This window comes from Echiichthys vipera (genome assembly GCF_963691815.1).
Source record: "Echiichthys vipera genome assembly, chromosome: 18".
Taxonomy (NCBI): domain Eukaryota; kingdom Metazoa; phylum Chordata; class Actinopteri; order Perciformes; family Trachinidae; genus Echiichthys; species Echiichthys vipera.
This window is the reverse complement of record NC_139843.1, coordinates 7,968,115-7,979,273: the sequence shown is the minus strand read 5'-3', so window position 1 is coordinate 7,979,273 and position 11,159 is coordinate 7,968,115. Positions and strand designations below refer to the sequence as shown.

General features: G+C 41.7%; 1 pseudogene across 1 annotated transcript; it reads left to right on the top strand.

Annotated features, from left to right (window-relative positions):
* Positions 1–1,484: 1,484 nt before the first annotated feature.
* Positions 1,485–3,365, top strand: LOC310960484 (GTPase IMAP family member 4-like; annotated as a pseudogene). The gene is made up of 2 exons: positions 1,485–1,560; positions 2,782–3,365. The product of its transcript is annotated as a GTPase IMAP family member 4-like (transcript).
* The last annotated feature ends 7,794 nt before the right edge of the window (positions 3,366–11,159 follow it).

Sequence of the window (11,159 nt, the reverse complement as noted above, 5' to 3'; positions counted from 1 at the left end):
ACACCATTAGTACCCAGTTTGAAGTCATACCGTGTGGTTCTACTCAATCAGCGACACATGGTTGTCCCATCAATTGCATCTGATAAATTGCTCCTCTAAAATTAAAACAGCTTTCGCATAAAGAAGCTAAATTGAAAAATAAGCAGTTGTTTGTAGGTTAATTTTATTGATTTCCAAGTATGGTATATTTAATGGCTTGAAAGAACCACTGGAAATTTAATATAATACCTCCTGATTAAATAAAACGTGCTCTAATTGTATTACCTACACTAGATGACAGTTAGCACGCTGCCAGTTTGGAGAAGGAGACAGGTGGACCGACATAGAGGCTGCTGGACAGGGGGTTGCAGCTGCACCAAGAAATGGGCTAATATCAATTTAAGTGTTTGCTATATCTATAATATTTTCAGTAATTTACCTTGCCATCAGACAGCCCACAACATTTTCTCAGTGTATTCCTACGCCTAAGTGCAACTGTGCCGTGCAGCGTGTTACGCAGCAGACCCGCTGTTTGAGTCAGACTTCCTTTAAAGAGTAAACAAATACAAGAAAATCAAAAGGATTTGATGACGATGATGATGAAGAACCCTCTGCAGAGGAATACTGAAAGGGAGGAGGAAGAGAGGAGGAAGGCGCTGTCTGACAGCAAGTTAAAGTGTCGAAAATATTAAAAATATAGATTACTCCTAAATGAAAAAATTAGTATTTATCACAGCAATACATTTGCCAAGCTTCTGTGTTGGGACTCCTTTCTGCTTCTCCAAAGTGCGCTAACCGCCATCTACTGTCACACACTGACTATCGATAAGTACTTTAATCAACGGCACTTCAAAATAGCCAATCTATAATGCTAATGTTCCAACCCAGCATTAGAGAGGATTGTCATTGTTGTTTGCTAAAATCCAAAGTAATCATGGCAACGTTTGACTCCAGGGAGCTGGATTAACATGAGTAATTATTGGGACAGATGAAATGGTATTAATAGGCCTTACTGGTCATGCTAGCAAGCTTTCTAGCATTCTAGTAGAAGATGTGCCATTGTCCATTGACCTTAAGATATAGGCAAACATAATGCAGCAACTCCTATTTTGCAAGACATTAAACAGCATCTGTATGTGTGTGTTCCTATTCATTTGGTTATGTAACGGTGCTCAGCTGACAGAGGCCGCCGATAGAAGCTGACACTGGTAAGCTGCCCTGGGACCTGGACTCGCTCCAGAGCAACTAGTTCAATAACATGCTGTGCCAGCGCTGTCAGAGTTTCTAGGACGCGACAGCTAACATCGACTTACCATGGAATTATCGGCTCTTCTGGCTGTCTACATGTGTCTCAAAATATGCTTCATTTACTTAACAACAAAGTGACAATGGAAACAGAAACATAACACGAGTACCGATTAACCTAAAGATACAAAAATAATCATTAACAGTAATAAATCAAATGGAAAATCTAACTTACAGTTCATGCACAAATGATTATACGAATGAGAGTCAGCACCTCCAGGTCTGAGGCCGTTGTTCTCTGGCAGTGGACTGGTTTCTCTGCTGCACCAACGGAGCGTGAGATCATCAGATGGATAGTGCAGCATCAGCAGGGATGTAGGTGTTGAACTGGACATTCTTTCAATTTACCAGTCCATCTACGTTCTGACCCTCACCTACAGTCACAAGCTTTGGGTAGTGACTGAAAGAATGAGATACAAGAGGCTGTTTTGAGTTTTCCTCCGTAGGGTGGTTGAGCTCAGCCGTAGAGATAGGGTAAAGAGCTCCGACACCTGGATCTGATCAGCATCGTCCTAGGAGCCTCCAGATTTCAGAGGTTTTCAGAGAACGTTCAACTGGTCTGTAGCCCCAAGGTAGACCCGTAACACGCTGGAGAGACTACATCTCATCTGTCCTGGAAACAACTCATGGTCCCCCAGAAAAGGCCGGAAAATGTTGTCGGTGAGAGGGACGGCTGAATTGTCTTGCTTAGCCTGTTGCCCTGCGGTAAGTGGAAGGAAATGGACAGATGCATGAAATCCACAAAGATTCTTGTCCTGCATAACTGGGTGTGGATGCTACAAGCATACATTTACAGCCAAATTCGACAAAATGTGTGTACACTTTTTTTCCTGTGATAGTGAGAATGAGGAATGGGGTGATGGGATGCTGATGAGATGGGTAAGAAATGAAAGAAAATAAACAACAAAGTGTTTTCACGAGTTATCCGTTATGCTCCACTGCTCATTTATTTATTTTTTCTTCCTTTTAGTTCGTCTGTTTATCTCTATTCAGCATTTCTACATTGTACGTTATTGTTTGTTTTTAATTTCATTCAGGCAGAAGGAATACACCAAATAAAAGGCTGCCCATAAAGTGTTTAGAAATTTGGTCTATTAAATGTTGTTTTATGATAAATGTGTGAGATCTGAGAAGTTCACCAAGATACAAGACACCCCTGACATGAGCAGCATATTGCTGATGTTGATACACAATATACAATGTTAGAAATTGACAGGAAAAAAGCACAATTGGAAGAATCATACAAACAATTTCAAACTTCAAACGACAGCAGCATGAGCTTCAGTCAGTGCTCACCCCGTCATCAACAAGACATAAAGAAAATTAAAACCATAAGAAGCTTTTTATGCATGTTCACAAAACATTAAGAGATATGCCAAAGGTGAATCCATAAAGTTTAACACAGTGAATGGAAGATGATGATTCAACAGTCTTTCTGTCTTCAGCGATTCTTTTTTTTGTCATGTTACTATCTCTGTCTCACTTTCTTTCTGTCAGAGCTGAATGTGGTGCTCGTGGGATCAAAAGGCTTCCGGAAATATCTGGTTGGAAACATCATCCTAGGAAGACGAGGCGTTTGATCCAAGAGATGTAACATCCCGTTGTGAGATTAGAGAGGGAGAAGTTTGCGAGCCAACAGTCACGTTGGTCAACCCCCCGCGGTGCCTGCGAGGATTTCCCCTCTGTAGTACATCCAAACTTTTCAAGACAGAAGCGATTCTCAGTCACTCTGTGTCCGCCTGGAGTGCATGATTTTATCCTGGTGATAAATGCTGAGCTTCCTTTTAAACTGAGTACAAGAAGGCAACAAAGGAGCACTTTTTTGGTGACAAGGCGTTGGATCACATGATCGTGGTCTTCAGCCACCGAGGCCAGCTAGGCGACAAAAACATTGACGAGAGAAGGGGTGCCACTTCAGTCGCCTTTGGTAACAGATGTCACGTTCTTTGTAATGATGGCACAGATGGCGACGAAAAGGTCAAAGAGCTGTTTGAGAAGATTGACGCCATGGTGGCAAAAACAGATGCTATGAGACTGAGAGCACGCTGATGCAAAGGGAAGAGTCTCTTGCCGTTCTTTGATTTTGTCTTACTATCTTGGCGCCTAAGCTACAGAAGTTCATGAACCTCGTCGTGTCTCCACTCAGACATTTCAGTTGCCATCTTCGTGTAGATCATCCTTCTTCACTACCTTCGGACGCTTGTGTTCCTAACCATTTTTTCAAGCCTTGAAAGCCCAGACAGGAAATGGGGTGAGAGAGAGAGAGGGAGATATGCAGCAAAGGGCAGCAGGTCGGAGTCGAGGACCTTCAGCCTCTTTACATGGGGTGACTGCTCTAACCACTCAGCCACCGGCCGCTCCGGATGTTTGTGTTCTTATGGTTTTCACGCCAGTCGCATGACAGAAACATCACCTACACGCCCACTCTCTTGCTAAATGAATTCTCCGGACAATGAGTGGCTCGTTTCGCACATGGGCTCAACTGGAGGTTACATGGACTTTGTATTAAGGAGCTGGCAGGGTGAAGTCTGTTTAGATGTCCCTAGCGACTGATTAGGACATTTGTTTTCTCACACAAGTTCAGGGTTTCAACCACATCTCAGTCTAGTCACATGTATTTTGTTAGAAATTAAAATGAGGACCAAACAACGAAAGCAGAGCCTGTAATGATTAACAATGAGCCTGAAATTAAAGTTAAGTAAGGATGTCCTGAGCCAGGCAAATCCAGGTAGTTTGATTCATAGATGACAGCTATGAATCCAGCTGATTGCTCCTTGGATGACAGCCGTCAAAAAAATACCTTAGTGCTTTGTTGTAATTTTCGAGACAGAGTTGGAAGCAAGGGACCACAAAATATACAAGAATAGCAGTGAGTTTTAGTTCAATGTATGACGGAGAGCAGTAGTGAAGGATGCAAGCAAAGCAGCCAAATCATTTCTGCAACACTTTACAGGTGAACACACCGCTACAGTGACGCTGTTAGGTATTTGGTTCATGCTTGACTTTAATGAATGTGACTAAATCCTGTCTAGATCGCCCTGCTGCAGCTGCACACTAACACTGTGGATATTGGATAGATGATAAGCAGATTAAGCACACACAGGAAATTTTCAGGAAAATCTACATTCTCCCAGTAGTGAACAGTTGTACCAACAGGCTCATGATAACAGAACATGACATGATTTGCTTTTAAGGGAGTTTGTTCATTCCCATCATTCCCGTATCAAAATGAAACCAACACTCACAGTGGCAGCGATGACTATGCTTTTGGCAATTTCTATCTAGCCATTTATCATCTTGTTAATCTGTACTGTAACGCTGCATGTTGAGGTGGCGGAGGCAGTGTATAATGTGATGGGTGGGTTGAATACTTGGAAGTGGGATCCGCTCCCATTTCCCAGGAAAGACACCTGCGGGAAGTCTGTGTTGTCACTGAAAGATACTCTCTCCAATCTTTATTAAAGCTACCAGGCAAATGTCCAACCTTGAAATGTTAGTGGTGCAGTAAAGAAGCAGGGTCACATTTTCAGGTGCAGTGTAAACGCATGCATTGGTAGTTAGTCTACTATTAATATAAAAGCCATCTTCTGACTGTGAACTTGGTCCAGATCAAGGCAACAATCATACGTTGTTGACTTTCTGTTCTCGTCCATTGGTGTTTTTTTTTTTTAAAGAGCTGTAAGCAAGAAGTAACATCAACTAACTGATTACTCTTTAATTGGACATTTTTAATGACTGTCTGTCATCCTGCATGGAGCCAAGGGGGTAAATCAAATTCTGGACAATGAAAGCAGGTCGTGCAGCACTTCAATGCTCCTGATTAATTATCATGTTATCATCATATAATTATTATGTTTACAAAGATTTGGATCGTGCAATAAGGCAGGCCTGCTTGCCTCTTACGGGGAATAGTTAGAAAATACAAAGAACACATATTTATCTTTTTAACGGCAAAGATCACCTCCCCAAGTGCAAAAGTTCCACCAAAACAAGTTCCCTCCCGACACTATTTTGCGAGGGCACGCACACACAAAAGCTGCATCCTGAGCTCAGCGCTGCCCAAGGTGATTGTGATTTGTTTAAAGAAAAAAGTCAATGGTTTTTCCCCCCTATAGCAGAATTATACCGGGTGCAACCAGGCCATTGTCCAGGTCTCCAGGAGATAGTTGTGGTGGTGCGATAGTACGCCAGGAAAAAAGGAGAAAATAGGTTAATGCACGAGTTTTTTTAAACCGAAGCTAACCTGATAGCAACCGAAACGTGCAAGAACATCACTTATATGCCTCAAACCAGCACAGGAAAATGCTTGCATGTGTCAGATTTCTTTCTTCCTGACTACTACATGCATTAATAACCTCCATGCTCATACCATCCAATCCCGTACAACCACTTTGGTGAATTACAATTTTCGTAAATTGAAGATCAAAAGATTCTAGAAAGTGGGCATTGTGTATTATCCGTCTCAATGGTGGTGTATATGAAAGAACAACATGTAAAGGTTATAAAAAAAAACATGGGAGATGGAGAAAAAGAATGAGATGAAGTGGACAGAAGGATCGGATACAGTGGAAATGCAGAGAGGAGCATCAGATGAAGAGTGACAAAGAGTTGGGAACGTGTTCTTTAATCCTGCTGAGGCCCCTGAGCTCGTCACCAGGACCATCACAGGGGATCAGGAGGACCAGGGATTACCAGCAGGATGGCAAGATGGGATCTCTCTGTTTTATCACAATGAACGTTAATCCAGAGCTAAACCCTCTACATCTCTGTACACACACACAGACAGATATTGATATATATATATATATATATATATATATATATATACATACACACACACACACTGGCAGCAGTGATGTGTAGGGTCAGATAACATGCAGTGAAATCTGTTTGATACCACTTGTGATGTATGATCTTTGGATTTACCTTATAAATGCATTCTCAAACATTCCTCCGTCTCTTATGCACACACAAAAGCTTTGAAAGAGTGTTTAGAAAAAGCGAGAACTATGTCTGAAGCATTCCTCCCTAAGCATCTGCCATGGTATTTTTTTTATTATTTATTCATCATGAAGACAACTGACCTCCAGTGCTCAAAGTGGAAGAAAAGGATCAGCTGGTATCAGAAATAACAAAATAATAAATTGACTTTACAAAATGCTTCAGCGGGTCTTGGGGTCAGGTGTGCTTTTGTCCCTCTTTGAGCCATATGTCTGCAGAACACCACGTCTGTGTGAGAAAAGTACATTCCAGAGCACATTTTAAATCCTCAGTGTAATAAAAGGCATTAAATACTGCACAGCACCTACGCGTTGAAGTTAATGCCTCTGTGAACAGGCTGAAAAGGCTTTTCTTTATTTGTTGTGGCCTTCGACACCTGAGTTAGACTAAATTACTCTCCTCTAGACCCTATTCAATCCTTTGATGCATCTATGCAAGCTGAAAATATTTCAAGTTTACACTTTATGATGGTATAAAGTCGAGATGAAAACACAGCAAGTAACATAATGTTCACGTCATATAGATCCATTTGCTGTTTTTATTAGCTGTTATGAAAAACATATGCATTAGTCATCGTCTTTAATGGCTACATAAAAAGGGCAAAAATCACGGAGATTTTCATTTAAGTAAATGTCTATAAAGTCATCGCCGAATGATGTAACACAATGGTGATTGATGAAACTATTGCAATAATTATATATTTACAGAATTAAGAGAAAATGCTTTAAGTTAGTGCTAATACAAAACAAATGTTCCCTGCTGCTTCCTGCTTCTCAAACCTGGAGACTGCCACCTACTGTAGGTAACACACTGACTAACCTCATACAACCACTCTTCAAAAAATCCAATCCCTTTGATGTCTCAGTCCTGGTTGATTTTGCGGGACTCCATTTACTATAAAGGTTAAGATTAAGGTTAGGAAAAGATTGTGGTTTCGGTTTAACGTTAATAAAGTAAACACACCCCCGTGTTGCGCTTGAAGTCGATATTAAACCAATCTATTCCTGACCATAACCAAGTGCTGTAGGTGCATAAAGAAAGCCTTAAAAAATGAATCATGTGTTGGAGGCTGGTGCAAATTAGCAGTCGACAAATTGAATTCTAGGAGACAGATTTGCAATCTGGCACACTCTGCGTCCTCCGCAAGCTTACAGCTACATCTAACAAAAACCATGGACTGCAAAAACACTTCACATATCAAATTCAGGCTGGTGAGGTGAGAATTTAAAAATGAATGCACCTTTACAGTTCTGGGATGGAGGAGAGAAAAGGAAAGGATACAGAGACGTGAAGCCATTGTATGAATGATGTATATTGCTTATATGACATTATAAGGTGAGCATGCATCTGCGTCTGTTCTGAATGCAACATGAAACAACCTGATTTGTCAGTGTTTTCCCACGAGACAGAGCGTGTGTCCAGGTGAAGAGAAGATAAAACAAACAAAAGGGAAAAGAAGAAAGTCCCTTTTGTGTCCAGTCAGATAATAAAAAAAAAAAGTTTCCTCTTCCTGGTGAGTCAGTCTTCCTCCTTATGCTCACTACCAAAAGCTTGTGACCACAGGTCAAGTTAAGTTTATCAAAAAAGCCCAGACACCTTTAATAATATGTCAAAAGGGTTTGGAAGAACACAACGGCAAGGACCCAGAGACAAGCTTTTTAAGAACACAAGAAAAAAAGACATCAGGGTAAAATTAAGAAACTTTAGAGAGGCCATTCAAGGAGAGATCCAGTCCAACAGGGGACTAGCATCAACAATGGTCTTTAATCATGTTGCATGTTAATTATCTCAACATCTCAGGATAACAAAGTGGTTTTGTTGTGATAACAGGTTCATTTCTTATTCATTTAACTTTAGATAGAGAGAAGAGAAGAGAACAAAATAATGACCCTCTTCCCTGATGAATTGATTATGTCGAGATAATTAAACAAAATAATGAAATGCAACTACGGCCACTCCCATCGTCCATATAGGACAAAATACAAACTATAACATTGGGATTAAAATCAGACAGTATAAAAGGTCCAATATGATAACAAAGGGTTCCATGTGTTCCTCAGCTCTCACCTTCTTACCCTCACATATGATAAAAAGCTAAATATACCTACATTTAATTTCCTCAATCTGCCTTTTCCTGGAGCCATCTGTGAGAAGATAAAATACAAGCTGTTCTGCCGTTCTGTAACACCATCATCAAGTTTGCTAATGACACAGCTGCGGCAAAACTATCTCAGGTAACAATGAAAAGTCCTACCTGGAAGAGGCAGAGGACCTGATTCGCTGGTGTCAGGACAACAACCAACTCATCAGTCAGCAAGACTAAGGAGATGATAGTGGACTGTGGGGAGAAGCAGGGAATGAACTACGGCTCCCTTAATATCAATGGGTCCGCAGTGGAGAGGGTAGATGGCTTGGTGTCCACATCAAGGAGGGCCTGATCTGGGCGCTGAATGCTGACTCAGCAGTGAGAGAGGCAAAGAAATGGGCGGCAGTAGCTCAGTCCATAGGTGACTTGGCTGGGAACCGTAGGGTCGCTGGTTCAAGTCCCTGTGTGGACCATGTATGGAGTGTAGACTGGTGGCTGGAGAGGTGCCAGTTCATCTCCTGGGCACTGCCGAGGTGCTGTTGAGCAAGGCACCGAACCTCCAACTGCTCGGGGCGCTGGTCACTGGCAGCCCCCTCGTTCTAACATCTCTCCTCAATTGCATGTATGGGTCCTGGTTGTGCATGTGTGTATTTCGGGTCTGTGTGTGTGCAACATGTATTATAAGAGTGAAAATTGAATTTCCCCGTGTGGGATAAAAATAAAGTAATTCTTCTAATTCTTCTTCTAGAAAAGTCTGAAGTCAAATTAAAACCAGAATACGTTGTTTTGTCCATGCTCTCTACAGCGAGTCATAGAGACTTTTTTGATCTGATCCATCTGATCGATGCCGCAGTTCAGGGATCTTAGTTTGGGTTACAATGAATATGTTAACATGCACACACAATATATTTATATATATTTATATAAAGCATATATTAAAAAAAAAATTTTTTTTGCCCATATTCTGAAAAAGATTATATTTCTACTATGTTGTTTACATGGCTGATGAAAATGTTTGCATGCAGCCATGCATACTAAACTACTATACATAGTAGTTTATATATTACTATACATGCATCCATTTTGCTTCTTCAAGTGATAAGGTGATAATAAAATCCCATGTGATACTTCTATGTGTTATTGGGATGTCTGCACAACTTCAAAAGTTTTTCGTAATGTTTAAAAGTACGTGCGGTTCTCCTTCCACAAATGTGGACTTTTTTTTTGGGCCAGCATCTCTACCCCAGTCTTGCAAACTGTTAGCTAGTTGGATTGTATCCAAGAACCGTAGAAATGCACAGACCTGCTATGAAAACCTGAGCTGAGACACATATCCAAATATGCTGTATGCATGTACAACCGATGCTCCTGAACCCGAATAACATCAGTATATCTCATTTCTTAATCTGAAAAATCTCACATCAAGAATAAGGCCTAATGCTGTTTACATGACCTGGATTAAAGTAGTAGTGAAATGTGAGTGTGCTTGTGAATGTGAATGTAGTCAATGGGTGAGTTCCAGCTGTGGACTGCACAGGATATTCTGCCATGTTATGTAAGATCCCAAACTGCAGGGAGCAAACAACACTCAGTTCATCATTTCGCCGGAAGAGAGGTTCCCTTAACAGACATTCCCTGCAGGGAGGACAGTACATGTACACTGTGGAGTAGAAGACAGCTAATGACTTTTTCATCAAGATAAGTGGTGCTTCGCTGTCATGGTTACAATGTTGATGAGCATGTGGCTGAGGATTTGCGATGGCCGTAGTTATGTTTAAAAGAAAGAAAGAAGAACGTAAGCATACCTTTATTAGTCCCCTGAGGCCAAATTCTTTTTTTTACTATTTTTTTGGTAATTTTCCACATCACTCACACACACACACACACACACACACACACACACACACACACACACACACACACACACACACACACACACACACACACACACACACACACACACACACACACACACACACACACACACACACACACACACACACACACACACACACACACACACACACACACACACACACACACACACACACACACACACACACACTCCCGAAATACACACCCGAGGGGGCTATCACACTCGGGATCTGTTCCAGGGCACAATTGACCCCAAATCTGGATCATTTCGTCAGTGTGTGCGCTCCATCCACAGGAACAGATCACGGGTCTGTGGAAAAGTGAGGGCGTCCCCGGGTGAGGAACGACGCAAGTGTGAACACAACTTACTAAAACACAGATGTGACAGGATGTGACGTGACAATGTGACGATACGACGTGACGATGCGGCGTGATTATGTGACGTGACGATGCGGCGTGATTATGCGGCGTGATTATGCGGCGTGATTATGCGGCGTGATTATGTGGCGTGATTATGTGACGTGACGATGCAACGTGACGATGCAACGTGACGATGCGAATTGACGATGCGACTTGACGATGCGACTTGACGATGCGACGTGACGATGCGACGTAACCCCGATCATCCTGTTCAAAACATCTGCAAAAATGACCATGATAGGCTCACTCTGGTCTACCGAAGAAGTGAAATGCCTGCTTGAAATTTGGGCACAAGATAGCGTTCAATCCCAGCTGGACAATACCCACTAAAATGCTGAGATTTACAATCTAATTCGAGAATATCTGCATGTGCGTGGATTCAACAGAACAACTGAACAATGCCGTGCCAAGCTTAAGAAACTGAAGCTCCAATACCAAAAGGTGTGAGATGTGCACAAATCCAGCAGCTCAACTGATGAAAATGACAAATTTC